This window comes from Alexandromys fortis, unplaced genomic scaffold (assembly GCF_014885135.2).
Source record: "Alexandromys fortis isolate MF-2015 unplaced genomic scaffold, M_Fortis_MF-2015_v1.1 scaffold_65, whole genome shotgun sequence".
NCBI lineage: Eukaryota > Metazoa > Chordata > Mammalia > Rodentia > Cricetidae > Alexandromys > Alexandromys fortis.
Genome location: NW_026067986.1, coordinates 4775115 through 4790250, shown reverse-complemented (window position 1 = coordinate 4790250; position 15136 = coordinate 4775115). Strand labels below are relative to the sequence as shown.

At 48.9% G+C, this 15136-nt stretch overlaps 1 protein-coding gene across 4 annotated transcripts in view; it reads left to right on the top strand.

Annotated features, from left to right (window-relative positions):
* The window catches only part of Slc39a10 (solute carrier family 39 member 10), a 79390-nt gene that overhangs the window by 28549 nt on the left and 35705 nt on the right, over window positions 1-15136 (top strand). Inside the window, exon 1 of one of the 4 annotated variants that reach the window (XM_050159216.1) lies at window positions 11984-12157. The exons of 2 other annotated variants lie outside the window; for them this stretch is intronic. The gene's annotated coding sequence lies outside the window, so the exon portion shown is untranslated. Of the gene's footprint in view, window positions 1-11983; window positions 12158-12521; window positions 12889-15136 lie in introns of those variants that run through there. One more of the 4 variants, XM_050159215.1, reaches the window with a different exon arrangement.

Genomic DNA, 15136 nt, shown 5'->3' with positions numbered 1-15136 from the left:
GTGTGTGTGTGTGTGTGTGTGTGTGTGTGTGTGTGTTTGTGCACGCTTGCGTGCACGGGCGCACTAATGTTAAGCAGCTGGGGATCAAACTCATCTTATCACAGCCGCTCCACACGTGTGCTCCGCCACACAGTCTACCCTCAACCCGGAAGACCGTTCAAATCTACAACCGGCTTTATCTCTGCGGCTGACTTGGGCAGCCAAGCTGAGAGCATCCGTCGGGTTTCTCTCACTGAGAAATAGTTGCTCTTTCTCCCCGCCTGCCCCACCCCCTGAGAGGAAGTTTCCAAGCGAGGGCCCACGTCTCGTGACCGACAAGTTAAGTCTAGCCTCTTCTTTGAAAGTTCACATCCACCATTTTAAACTTCACGTGGAGTCTTTGTCTCTCCCCCACCTTTGAGCCAGGGCGCTCAATCCTTTGTTTTCTATCGGTATAGACTCATGGGTGGTCGTTTTAAACTTGGGTTATAACATAAAACAAACTTTTCCTCTATTGCTTTAAGTCCTTTTAGGCTTCATTCCTGGGAGCTCTGTCGGTTGGCTCCCGTGGCTCTCCTTCACTGTCAATCAGTTTGTGAAGCTCCTCCCTCTGCATTGTGCATGCTGGCAGGGTCACGAAGTGTCCCCATAGTGGAACCCTGGGACCCTTAACTAACAAGGAAAAGTATAATATTGTCCTCAACAGTAGTTACGCCATGAAAAGATGGAAACCATTCGAATGAACGGTGAGGATGTCACTTAAAATTTCCATCTGATGGAGTTGAGGGAAGCAAATTGTCAGTATTCTTACTGTGTTTATATTTGGCACACACAATCCCCCGCCCCCAAGAGCAAGTAACGCGGTAGCGTTGATTATGATACGAGCGTGCCAGGATTTCTGATGGGCTCAAAACTCCGCCGTGAATGCCAACTTCGCAGGATTACAGAGAAAATGATTTGATTTTAGGTCTCATTTAAATTCCCGCAAGGACTTGATCTTAGGAAGTGCTATATATAAAAAAAAAATGTTTTCCGGCGAGCAGGCACTTTTTCTCACAGTGAATGTCCTTTAGCCTCAAAGCGAGTTTAGGATATTTGGGAGACCAAACCTGTGTTCATTTTGTTGTTCTAGCGTTTCTTCCGTCGCGTTAATTGGCACAGTTTTCAGCTTTTACTGGGATGGAAAGAAATTTGCGTGGGTTGGGTGCATGGTTGAATAGGACGTAGACGCGGGTGAGGAGAGGCCATGTATATATGTCACTAGCCATATTTCCTGGACTTTGGTCCCGAGAAGCCATGTGCGGTAGTAGAATTGAGTAGAACCGTCTTTGTGCTCAGCAGTGAACAGGATACTGAGGTGCTAGACCCTGCTACCAAGGGGTTGGTGAGCAAGGACACATCCCGGTGCAGACAAATGAAACCATCTGTGTGAACAGTGTGCTGTGGAGGGGAGTCTAATTGCTGTGTGTAGGAGGATTCCTAAACCAGAATTGCTCTGGGTAGGGAAAGGAGTTAGGAAGCTAGAACTGTATTCAACCAAGCCCTGAACGACAAAGGGAGAGGGGGAGGGGAACTTGCAAGCACAGAGATTGTCGGAAACAGAGCAAGTCCCTCGGTGCGGCTGGGTCAGAGCCCGAGAGCCGCCATCCTCACCCTGCAAACCCCGAGTAGAACTGGGACAGTGTGAAGAAGCTAGGCCCGTTTTCACGTGTTCCTACGTTTCACTTGTCACCCCAGCATGTGATTGACATGAAAAAGTATTGAGATTTTTTTTTTTGACCTCGTGCTAAATTTTAGAAATCCAAGTATGTTTCATGTCGTGTAGCACGAATAATAAAAACCCAGGGGCAAAAATATTGGGGTTCGAGCTGAGGATCAGAAAAGCAAAACAGCCAAGCCACTAGAGAAGTCTTACTTCTACCAAGGCTGGGTGACTGCAGACTGAGCCCTGAACCTCTGTCTCTTCCCGTTTTATATTCCCCTTCAGTGCTGGGATTAAAGGCTGTGACTCTCTAGTACTGGGATTAAAGGTGTGAGCCATCGCTAACTGGATCTGTTTCTGCTTTGACTTGTGTAGCCCAGGGTGGCCTTGAACTCAGAGATCCACCTGCCTCTGTCTCCCAAATCCTGGGATTAGAGGTATGTGACGCACCTGGCCTCTAGTGGCTTAGTTTTACCTTCTGATCTTCAGGCAAGCTTTATTTATTAAAACACAAATAAAATATCACTATAACGTCACTTAAAATGCTTGGTGGACAGACACCGTAGACTCACCGCTACCCTCTTGGGCTCTCCGGGTCTGAGGGAAGTAGTGAGAGATAAATCTGCAGAGTCACTTCAGGAACAGCCTACGTCAAATGTTTGTCAGCTCAGTCAGTCACCTCAAGGACTGTGGAGGTCCTGGAAGTTTTACGTGGAAGAGTAGTGGATCGAGTTATAGACTTCCGCTGCGCAGGATAGATTGGAGACAGGCTGCAGCAGGAGCCAGCCTGTTCTAGATAACACATAACTTCTAGTAGTGTGGTGGTGTGGGTATAACAAGAGGCAAGACCTCAAGTCCTGAGGGCCAACTGGCGCAATGGCGGCATGGACCTGGGATTCCAACTACTTTCAAAACTGAGGAGACAGGAAGATGGCCTGAGCCCAGGAGATTCAGGCCAAGGTGGGGCTTGGGGGGGGGCAGGATAGTAAGAGGATCTAAAGGTGTGGATCGAGTACAGACCAGAGCAGATCACATCACTTCCGTTTGCCCTCCTCCACCCTTCCGGGAGGTACAATAGAACTAGAGCAAGCATGGGTGTACTCAAGCTGTGGGGTGTTTACGTTTGAGTTGCTAATGAAACAGCCCATTGTGACGTTCCAATCTAAAACAGAAGTGGGCGTCACCGGTTTATAATTAGCAACCAAAATTGTGGGACTTGGCATCCTCTGGATGTGGTTTGTGCTTGAAACCCGGAAAGTCAGAAGCTTGCCACTCAGTGTGGTGATGTTGAGGGGGCTTTAGACTTTTAAGAGGTGGGGCCTCTTGGGAGGTCATTCGGTCTTTAGAATGCCTCTCAGAAGTGGTTCAAGTGCTTCCCACGGGAGGCTGATTAATGGCTTCTGAGGGTGTTGTCTTACAATAGCAAGCCTGGCTTCAGGCCCTTCCTCATTTGGGCTTCCCGCCTCACCACGTGTGTGCCTTTGCATCCGCCACGCCCTCTGCCACTTCGTGGCTGGCTGTTGGAGCTCTGAGAACAATTCGGTTGGGTCACCTGATCTTGAACTTTCAACCCCTCTAAAACTGAGCTAACCCAGCCTCCTTTCTTCCCAAGGCACCCGACCTCTGTCATTTTCTAATAGTTACGGAAAGTAGGCTAAATATGGGGGACATAAAATTATTCAGGATGAGTGTACTGTTATGGGCCTCTAGTTTGGTTTGTTTTGGGGAGATTGATCCCAGCCCTTAAGTATGCTAGGTAAGCACTCTGCTACTCAGTTACACGCCAGCTCCTCCAATCTGAGGTTTTACAGTTTCCGAGAAACCAATTTAAAATGCAGGATTTGGTTCTCACTCCTCAATGACCTGGGGAAGGTAGGACTCTGGACTTGGAATAAGAGCCCTTAGAGACGTCGTCGATGCAAGCGGTCCTTCAAACACTCCTTTCCAAACACTGGCAGAGGAAGCAAATCGAAGGACCCAGAAGAGAGGGCTGACGTGCAGAGGGCTGAGAATAAGAGCTGGTGAATAAACCAGGAAATGAACCGCTAGGGAGATTAAGGGAAACCAGAAGGATGCTGTCTGCTACCAACGTAGCAGAGTATGGCAGATTCTTCCTAAGGGGAAGTGAGTTCCGCAGTGGAGGGAAGGGGCTGGTGTAGTCTATAGGGGGCAATCAGTAAGGGAGCCAGCCCCCTAGCTTCGGCTACCAGTTTCAGGTGTCCTTTCTGGGCGTGTCTTCTCAGCCTGTTAAACTCATCAAAATCAGAGGGAAGGAGACATTAACTGCCTCACCGTCCCAGAGGCATGAAGTTGAATATCATTTGGAAGGTGACCAAATGGTTTCGTGGCTAGGGTCTGCAGTGACAATCTGGGAGATGAACTAGGAGAAAAGCCTCCCTTCGAAGGGGGACTTGAGGAAGAGCGTCCATCAAGTAGGTACAGAGGACCATCATTTTAGGTAACTGTGGCTGTGAGGAGGGGGAGAGAGAGGGCCGAGGACATGGGCGGTGCTCATGGGAAATGCCTTTGAGGGATGCGGGCCCTCCTGATTTCATTTTGAGTCAACAGTGGGAAACAATTGAGGCTGCCAGTTATGGTATTATTGACAATCCACTTATACATCCTAACCAGTCAAGTGATGTTCCGCCAGACTGTCTCTCTCTCTCTTTTTTTTTTTTTTTTAGCAATTTCTCAGGACGGATAAATCATTGTTCAATGTAGTCACGTTTTTTACCAACAGTACGAGTGACGTGCCAGGGTACAGGAGGGTTGGGACAGGATGACGAACGAAACGAGACTAGAGTGTCACTTTCTCATCTTCCTCTACCGGACAGTCATCTGTAATCGGCGGAACGTACCTATCCCACCCCAAACTGGCCACATTCTTTAGCCATGGCTAGCTCGAAAATCAGCGGTGTCATTCTAATCGAAGAGAGGCAGTCAGCCCTTTGCTGCTGTGGTAATATTGTCCTAGCTTTCGGTTTCTCTCCACCCCTTGTTACTAACCCGTTGCCTGGTTGCTGTAGAAAGTCAGATTATCGGCCACTACACTTGTTACTTAGCGTTCTCCAGTGTGATCTTAGATACTGCACCAATGCAGCCAGTAAGAGATGCCCTTTGCTCAATACAAAAGTTCAAGTGAAATGAGATAGAAATAGGACTGTGAGAACCCTACGTCTAAACACAGGTGAAAGTTGAATAAGGTTGAATGGAAATTGGTTACTTTAAAATTTACTGTGAGGAGGGTAGATCCGTTGTGAATCGGAGCCAATTAATTTTAGAATAGCTCATAGCCTACATAATAACCCTATGGGGTTAAGGGCTAGCAAAGGCAGAAGGTGTGTTTTAACATTCACTGGGCCCTGATGTCCATGCCTACCACTAGACCAAAAATAATCTCCACAGAGCCCTATATGGTACATCTGTTACTCTAGCACTTGCAGGCTGAGGCAGGAGGATCAGTTTGGAGAACTTACTGGGCTACATACATCATGAGTTCCAGGCCAACTAGGCATATATAGTAAGATCTTATCACAAAAACAACCAAATAATCAACCAACCAACAAAAACTCTATATAATCATTTATGTGGTATAATAAATTCAAGTTCCTCGAATACTATACATGCTAGGTAGTATATTTGTTTATTTTATATTTATTGCAACTCTTTAGTCTACTTTCTTTCATCATACTTTTATCATCCCGAGTAGATACTCTGTACCCACTAAATATTAACTAGCAATTCCCTCAGAACTTCCCTTCCTTGCTACCCCAGTCCCTCGCTTCTATTTCTCATCTTTATGAACTGCCCGTTCTGAGTATCTTGAAAAAGAAAATTCATGCAATAGTATGTGGGGTTTTTTGTTTGTTTGTTGTTGTTTGTTTGGTTTGGTTTGGTTTTTTTGAGACAGGGTTTCTCTGTGTAGCCTTGGTGCCTGTCCTGGAACTAGTTCTTCTAGACCAGGCTGGCCTCGAACTCACAGAGATCCACCTGCCTCTGCCTCCGGAGTGCTGGGATTATAGGCGTGCGCCACCACCGCCCAGGGCAGTAGAATGTTTTTGACTTCTGTATTTCACTTAGCACAGTGTTTTTAGGTTTCCATCATTTTAAAGCCGGCATTTCTATTTGAATCTTGTATGTTAAAGTTAGGGTATTTGTCATATTGATGCTCCCAATAGAAATTAAATAAACCAAACCTCCTGATGTATAGATAATAAAGATGAAGGTGGATGACCAAATTAAGGCCACAGGTACAGAGTAAAGTTCATCTTGAAATTGGACTCTACCTCTCCGCCGCTCCCCACTTCTAATACTGTTATAACATGTTTCCATCGATGTTCTGTCTTAAAACCTCAAAGTAAATTCATTCTCTCACTGTTCCTGTAGGTCAGAGGTTTGACTTGGGCATCCTTGAACAAAAGCCCAGATACCAGCAAGGCTGCCTTTCGCCTAGGGGCTCTCATTGGGAGGCTCCAACTCTGTCATCCTTGCTAGGCTCTCTGTTTGGGTAGAGTTTCCACATCACTGGCCATTATCTTTCTGCCTCATTTTCAAAATACCTTTGGGAGTAGGGCAGGCGAGTGCCGGTGTGGGCAATGTATAGAAGCTGGTTTTCTTTCCAACATGTGGGCTCTGGGATTGAACTCGGGTAGTCAGGCTTGGCAGCAAGCGCCTTTGCCCACAGAGCCATCTCACCTTCCCAGATGCTCTCTCCCTCTTTTTTTTTTTTTTTTAAAGGGACGTGTGTAATTAAATTAGGCCCTTAATTTCATAATCAGCTTTTATTCTTTTTTGATTTAACATGTACGCAGGTCCATAGTTTACAACAAGGGCATCCTTGGAAGGAACCTGGCCTCTTCTGCCTACCACACTGATCTTCCTTGCTTCCCTCTTGCCTGGGCTGATGCCACATGCCTGCTTTCAATTTTTCTGTGGCTCCTAAGGTGCTTGCTCCCCCATTCAGACACCTGACATGGCACACACAGGCCTTGCTTACCAGGTCTGTCTATCTAATCTCTCCTAATCCCCCATGCCAAAAAATTTAAATAAAACCACATGAGAGAAAAAGAAAGAGACGAGAGAGAGTAAGAAAGAGAGTGTGTGTGTGTGTATGAGAAAGAGACAGAGTGTATGTGTCAGAGAGAGAGAGACAGAGTGTGTGTGAGAAAGTGTGTGTGTGAAAGAGAGAGTGTATGTGTCAGAGAGTGAGAGAGAGTGTGTGTATGTGTGTGAGAGAGAAAGTGTGTTGTGTGTGTGTGTGTGTGTGTGTGAGAGAGAGAGAGAGAGAGAGAGAGAGAGAGAGAGAGCATTGTTTCAGTTCCCCATTCTGAAAGCCAGGCTTTCCTTCACCCTCAGGTCTGTGGGGATCATCACTTGATGGCCCCATGCTTTTGCCCGGCTCTCCTCCACTCCCCCTTAAGTCACCTATCAGATGTTCCTGATTTCAGGAAGCCAGAGTATAACCCATTTTTACTTCTGCTGCCATAGCAACCACACCTATATCTGCCTGGCATCCGCCTCTCTAAGCCATCATTACCTCTTTAATTACCTCCTTCACCAGACCATAAGCTATTCAAGGGTTGGAGTCTCAGTTGTCCACCCCACGTCCCAGCTCCTTAGCGCAGCGACTTGCATGCAATAGAAGCTGAGAGGCGTGCTTGATAGTTTATCTATCCCGCAATACTGGTATGTTTTCCGACGCAGACCAATGACGTCCACTTTAATTCTGCTTGGGTGTGTTTTAGTGAACCCCACCAAGGCCTGATTGAGTCGCACATTAGTTGTTCATATTTACATTGGTTCTTATTTACATATGTACACTGATCCACTTAATTTTTAATATAACTTTACTGATATACACACTTGAACGGCAAGATCAAATTGTCACCAGGGAGGAGAGCTTTGAAACGGATGTAAAACTGGATTGGCTAATCAACATTCTGATTTAACTTGATTTAACTGGATTGGCTAATGTGTGCAGGGTGTGGGGTGGGTGCCTGTGTGCGGGGTGTGGGGTGGGCGCATGTACAAGTAGGCTAAGATGGCCAGCCAGAACATCCCATGGGTCCATGTGTCTTTGCTTCCCCAGCACTGGGTTACAGGCATGCACTCCACACGTGGACTTTTTCACTGGGTTCTGAGAACCACGCTCAGGTCTTCATGTCTATGTGGCCAGCACCGTATGGTCCAAGCTGTCTCCCAGCCTCTGGTGCAGCCTTGATATAAGAAGCAGGAGTAGGGGAACCGTCTCAGATAGCTAGGACAGGGATCCTGGCTCTGCCATCAAGGCATTTTAATCAAATGAAGAGACATCCACTTTATGGGGTTATAGCAGGAAGAATGAATTATATTTAAACCATTGAAATGTTGCCTGACACATTTTAAACCATGTGAATTCGTGTGTTTAGGGTGGGAAGGCAAAGTACAAAATCTACCTGCTTAAAGAAACAATGCCCTTATCCTCATAATTGGAACGAAACTGAAGTATGAGGTCATCTGACGCCATACTTGAGGTCATCCACAAGCAAGCAAGCAAGCCAGGCCTGGCGAGTCCTAGACCAGTGGGCATTGCCAGACACGCTCCCTGCAAGCATGAGAAATTACCCGCCGCTTCCCCCAATGTGTGCACTGCGAAGAGGTGGTGATTTATGCGATCGCCTGATGAGCAGAAAGGCAGCTTGTCTTATTATAAATAAAGCATTCTGCTTTACTTAGACTAAAATACACGAGAAATGCGGAAATTCCTGAAAGTAGCTTTATGTGCTTCGTGGGTATGAATGTACTTCCTGAATGCATGTATGGGCACCATGTGTGTGCCTGGTTCCCAGCATGCCTGTGTGTGTGTGCCTTGTGTGTGACTGACTCCCGTGGAGGTCAGAAGAGGGCATTGGCTCCCCAGGAACTAGACTTACAGATATTTGTTAGCTGCTGCATGGATGCTGAGAACTGAGCCAGGTAAAGTGCAAACATGCCCTTAATTTCTGAACCATCCATCTCCTCAGCCAATAATTGCTCCTCTCGTTTCGACACTTCATTTATTGCCTTCCTTAATATGTACAGTTTGTCTGCATTCTTGCTGTCCAAAGTTTCAACACACAAAACTACACAATGTCTGCTAAGTGTGTCTTGGCTTAAGCGCTAGACTTGCTTGTTTTTGTAGATGTGAGTTGTGAAATTGGTCTCATTATTTTAGAAGCTTTGGGCCAGATCTGAAACTGACTCTCATGTGATGACATTTTAAAAACGAATCCTTAATATGTGTTTATTCATTTCAACGAATTGAATGCACTTTTAAGATAGTTAATGGGAACTCACGGGTAATTGTTTCCATACTGGTGATCCCCCTTCAATTGGAGGATAATCATTGTAAATACATTTCAGATTTGCAATACCGAAATGATCATTTTTGCTGTTTTGTTTTGTTTTTGTTTTCCCTGATTCCTTTGGACTAGAAGCTTACTTTCCAAAGGCCAAGGCAGCTGTGCGGCCGGGATTTTAAAGGATCTAAAGTGGTTTCCTGTCGGTTGCTGGGTTCGATGTTTGTTGTAGGGGGCTACCGAGCCTGTTTGTCTTAATGTTCTTGTGTGTGGAACGTTGACGGAGAGCAAGAGGGATAAGTGGGCTGTGAGTTTATCTTTGTTCTGCAGCCCGCTACCTTTAGGAATCTAGATAATCGTGTGTGCTCGTTTGGAACCTCTTTTTCATAAAAAGGCCTGGGGAAAATATACTCTGTAAGCAGCCTAAATAAATAATAGAATAGTAACTTCTGTCATGGTGAGAGTCCATTGGGTCTCAAGGCCCAGCACTGAAAGGCTAAAGATGGAATTCCAGGGATGCGTGAGTATGCATAGTGGGTTTGGGACAAGAAGCCTTCCTGATGTCCCACAAGTGAACGTCCTTGCTTTGCTTCGTTCTTCTGAGTGAACTTCCCTCTTTCTTGTGACCTACGTCATATATATATATATATATTTTTTTTTTTTTTAAAGATTTATTTATTATGTATACAACTTTCTGCCTCCATTTATACCCACATGCCAGAGGAGGGCGCCAGATCTCCCCACAGATGGTTTGGAGCCACCATGTGGTCGCCGGGAACCGAACTCAGGACCTCTGGAAGAGCAGTCAGTGCTCTCAACCACTGAGCTATCTCTCCAGCCCCTCTTATTTATATTTTTCGTTTCTCTGCTGTGGGTGCCCCTGCAGCAGCAACCTGCAGAGGAAAGCTCCTATCTCCGCGCTACCATTACTGGAGACAAGTGTGCAGCCATTTTAACGCCATGGACAGCTTGGCATGTCATGAGGAAGTCAATTTTTCAGTTGTTCCGGGTGGGGAGAGCTGAAACACTTGTGTTGTTTCATATCTCCAATCTATTTCTGTCTCTGCAGATTTCTGAGATTCGGTTTCTTACGTAATTTCACTTGTCGAGCAAGCCAGTCACATCTGTCCCTGGTTGAGGCTATGTTGGCCTAGCTTCCTGTGCTGTCTCCCAGAGTCAGGCTCCTCAGACATGCAGTCTTGCTCTTGGGAAACAGGAAGGGCCTGAGAGCTGGGATTTCACTCCCAAGTATAAGATACAGGAATGTTGGGAAACAGAGACAGGGGAATCTCTGTGAGTTTGAGGCCAACCTGATCTAGAGAGGGAGTTCCAGGATAGGCTCCGAAACCCTGTCTTGAAAAACCAAAAAGAAAAAGAAAAAAAAATGAACCAGAAATGATGGATAATTGCCAACTTTGGTCCAAACCTTTGTTTATATATTCCCGGCATCCTCTTTCCCCAGCTTCAAAAAACATCCGCTCTGGTACCTTTGTCTCACTTTTCATTTCATCTTCTTGTTCTCTTAAATAATCGCTTCTCTGGGCATAACTTGTCAGGTCCAGACATTTGGCCATGCGACAGTCAGTGTTTAGACTGAAGAGAATTTAAGAAGACTTAAAAAAAATATACTGATTACTGATCTTGGTTCATGAAAAGAAAAACTGAGTTTGAAAGGTCTATTTCTTCGGCTCTGTCCCACTCTTTGCGGACTTCCCTACCATCCTAACTGTTTTGGGTGGCAATGCATTCTCTGAAATCAGAGGGGAAGCTGGGTTTCTGACGCGGACTTGCTTCCCTGACCGTTCAGGTTCAAGCTGGGGCCTAGTTTTTTTCTAATTTGGGGAAGAACTCAGAGGGCCAAGGGATTTACTGTACTGTCCCGTCGAGGTAGATGGCTACCTTTAAAGCGCGCATAGGTGAAATAACACGTGTCTGAAGCAGTGTGGGCAAGACCTTTAGCGCTTTCGCTTGCCACACGGGGGAGTTCTGGGAAATCTTGTAGGACTGAGAGAGATGTGGGGTGCATGGAGGAAGGCCACTCACAGCCTTAGCTATGGACTGATTTGCATGGGCCGTACTTCACTGTTTAATCAAGTATTTGGCAAACCAGGTGAACGGTTGTTTAGTAAACACATAGCCCCGTGATACAAGTGCTCTATCTTATTTGAAAGATAGATATTTTTGAGACCCTGACAATGTGTTAATCAAATAATTAGAAGCCTTAAAATGCCAGGGCAATTTGGATGCTTTTACGTAACTCCCGGCTCTGTTCCTGGATGTGAGGACTACGGTCATCCACCGTCTTCCCTTAGCGGCAAGGTCTGGCATGGCGTGGCTTCTCAGAACTCTTCCCTTGCATAGCAGGGCTTAGGTCACGGGTTGGCTTCCCCAGAAGGGAGAAAGAGGGCTCTGAGGAGTGCAGCGTGTTTTTACTCAGACGAGGTTATCGGGCACCTGGAAGACGTTCCGTGTAGAGGCCGAGCACAGCAGGCAGAACAGCCTCTTTCATGGGGTTCAAGCGGCCAAATAGGTCCTGTAGCCACACTGTATAGGTTTGGTTCTCCATCTATGCCCCTGCTTCCCTGTGTTGTCTTAGACAGGTTACTCTTGCCTTCATTTCCTGGCTGGTCATTCTTCGCTGTTAGGAGTATTAAATTAAATTAATACACACGCAAAGCACGACGGAGGTACCTGATATCCATAAAGCTGGTAATTACTGCTGCTCGGGGTTACGCGCACGCCGCCGTCGGACACCCCTTAAAGCACCCCAGAATTCACTTTCACTGGTAAAGTACGCTCAGTTTGAATACAGAAACACGGGCATCCGGGCAGAATACAAATAAGCCTAGACATGAATTAAGAGCCAGGAAGCGGAGCAATGAATAATGAAGCCAAGGGTTTGCCGAGCCTCCTTTTAAGAAAATTGTGGGTTGTTTTCTTAGTTGCTTAAGAGGGGAGGAGGCCACTGAGGATGGCGGTGTGACCAAAGGGAAAGCAAGCTCCAGCAGGATGTAGGCATGAGTCCACCGGGATCGCTGGGCAGATCAGGGAGTTCTTCTGTCTTTGGTTAAGGTGGTGGGGAGTCCCTGGATGGGTACCCAGAATTACGTGACATACTTTTAGACTCAACTTCTCCTTTCTGTTCCGGAAGACCCACACTGTAAGTGCGGCTTTAAATGGGGGTGCGGTGGGGGGAGTTATGCAAAACACTTTGCACATAGCACTAAAGTTCAGATTTGCCCTGAGACTGGAACGGTGGCTGGGGCAGAAGGGGAGGAGTTAATTTAATATATATAGATACCTAGCCCGCGTACAGATCAACATCCTAACTGATCACTCGGAAACCCGGGCGCTGAGGCGTTCGCTCTCCGGGCTTCCAGGTCTCATCGTTCAGCCCAAGGCCTCAGCAACCAACGTGCGAGCGAGGAGACCAAGGGCGCTCCACGCATGCGTTAGGAGCCGCCCCAACTCCCCCCCCCCCCCCCCCCCCCCCCCCCCCCCCCCCCCCCCCCCCCCCGCCCCACCGCGTCCTTTCTCGGAACAAAACTAGCGCGGGGCTCTTGAGCTCCGCAATCTGCGTAGATCGAATTTCTTCAGCTCCGCCTGTCGGTGGAGCTCCCGCGGGTGCCGCGGCTTCCCCCTACGCCAGGAGCGTCCGCGAAGAGAATGGCTGGGCGCTGCGGGTGCGCCGCCGGCGTAGCGCTCAGGCGGCCCGGGTGCGGCTGCGCAGGGCGCCGGAGCGGGCCGGGTGCGCCGTCGGCGTAGAGCCGCGGCCCGCGCGCTGGGCTCCGCGACGCTGCTAGCGCAGGCGGCGTTGGTGAATACACGACTGGGTGCAGCCGGGGTTTGGTACCGAGCGGAGAGGAGATGCACACGGCACTCGAGTGTGAGGTAACTATAAAACCCCGATTTGTTTACATTCCCTCCCCCAGAACCGGCCCCGTGCGCGGCCGAGCCTGCGAGTCCCGGGACGGCACGGGAGGCCGGGAGGCCGCGGCTGGGGCCGCCACCGGGGGCCTCCGGGCCGGGGCGCGGGTGTCCGCAGCTGCTGCTGGCGGTGGCGGCGAGCCGGCGAGCGGCTCGCGGGGGCCGGCGCGTGGGGCCGCGGGGCGGCGGTGGGGACCCGCGCCCCTCGGCCCGCTGAGGGGCTCCGGCCCTTGCGGGGGCTGCGTGGGCTCCCCCGCGGCCGCCGTGCGGGGATCCCGAGACCCGAGGCAGGTCCCAGGGGCTCGGCCGCAGGGGGGGTAACGGACGACATCCGCCGAGCTCCGGGCCAACCGAAAAGACTCGGCGGGGCGCGCGGGAGCGGTGGCGCCGGCTCCCGGGTCCCCGGTCCGGGGCGTGGGGCGAGCGTGGCGCGGTCGCGGGCTTTGTTCCCGGGCCCCGGGATGCAGGGCGGCGTGGGCGCGGTAGGGAGCGGAGGGAAGCGGCCGACCGGCCCGCCCGCCGCGGGGTCCGCGCCTCGCTCCTCCCTCGGGGGGGGGTCTTCGGAAGTCCCCAGGCGGGCAAGGAGGCCGCGGGTGGCGTGATGTGGAAAGGGCTTCCTGTGGCTCCCGAGAAGCCGCGTTCACGTGGAGGCCTGTCCACATGGGCCGAGTTGCAGGAGCTGGGCACGTGGAAGCCATCTCGCCGCAGGACGCCCCGCCACCGGTCGGGAAGGGTCCTCCCCCACCCCAACCCCACGAGTGTCTGCTCCAACAGTGACACAAAGCACGAGTTCAGAGACAATGGCCTTCTAGAAACTTTCATTTATGTCTGCATTGTTAAGTGCGGTCACTGGCGGGTGACAGGTTTCTTTCCTGTTTTCTTTTGGATGTATCTAGTGATTAAAAAAAAGTGATACAAGACCTTGAGGCTGAGAATTGTTACAGTACGGTCCGGAAGCCAAAACAAAGCAAGACTACCGTGTCCAGTGTCAGATTAGGATCCCCTGTTCCCCACGTACCCCGTGAGTCATGTCTTCGGGACATTGGGAGTCCGTCCCACACACCCCACTTCCGGTGTGCGTGGAATGTTACACTGGGAAGAAAGACACATCGGTATTGAGTGCTGCGAAGAAAACTGAATTTTTCTTAACATTTGTGTGTTTTCCAGACTAAAGGGTTTAGATGGTGACTGTAGATAGGTAAGGAGTTGTTAGTTACATTGAAATAGTTACGGGGAAACTACGTGTTTGGGACCATGCTTTAATAAAACCTCAGATAACCCATCCATCTGGCCTGCCTGCTGACTTAACTTCAAGCTAGCAAGAATTTGTTTTAAGCTCTTTGTATCCCTGTCATCTTGGCCTGTATTCAAAAACTGCTTCCCCACCTGAAAGTAAGTTTCAGTGCCTTTAATCACTCCCCAAATTGACAGAACCGAATTCTACCGACTAATGAGGGCGAGAATAACCTGGATGCTTCTTAAAATAGGTGGGAAGGTGTTTCCTTATGCGACACCTGAAGGCACACCCAGACCTGTAAACCCAGCGAATTTGGGAGACCTAGGAAGGGAGCTGTCAAGTTCCAGTTCTGGAATCTGTCTCAAAAAAGTTTAAAAAAAAATCTCATAGCTCAGTGACTCAGAGACTTGCCCTGGGCTTCCACGAACCTCGGCTCAGTCCTCAGTATTACAAATAGCATGCACGTGTGTGTGGCCGTGTGCGTGCTTACGGTCATGAACTGTGCAGGTGAGTGCCCTTCACCTGAAATGCAGTACTAGAAATATTTCCAAGTTTTGTGTCCGGATTTGGGCATATTTCTTGTGCCCAGGTCTAAACACGAATTGCAGTTTTGTTTTGTGTAGGCCAAGTGCCCAGACACTGAAGGTAATTTTACAATATTTTTTTCTGCATGCGCAGTTTGCGGCCTATGAGGTCTGGATGCTAGCCCAGCTGCTGCGTGTTGGTTCCCACAGCACTGTGGATTTGGTAGCACCTCAGATTTTATACTCAAGTGCTCCCTGTCTTAGGTCTTCCCGTTATGGTTTATAGTCCACTGATAGTCTGTAAACTGCTACCGTCTTTCCACGGTTTTGTTCAGACTTTCGGTTTTGATCCGGAGTTTACCCGGGTAGCCCTTGTGTACCTGGAACTCAGGAATCTTGGGAGTCACCGCGGCTCTCTCCAAATTTTGAGGAGGCCTAATGTTTAGCATGC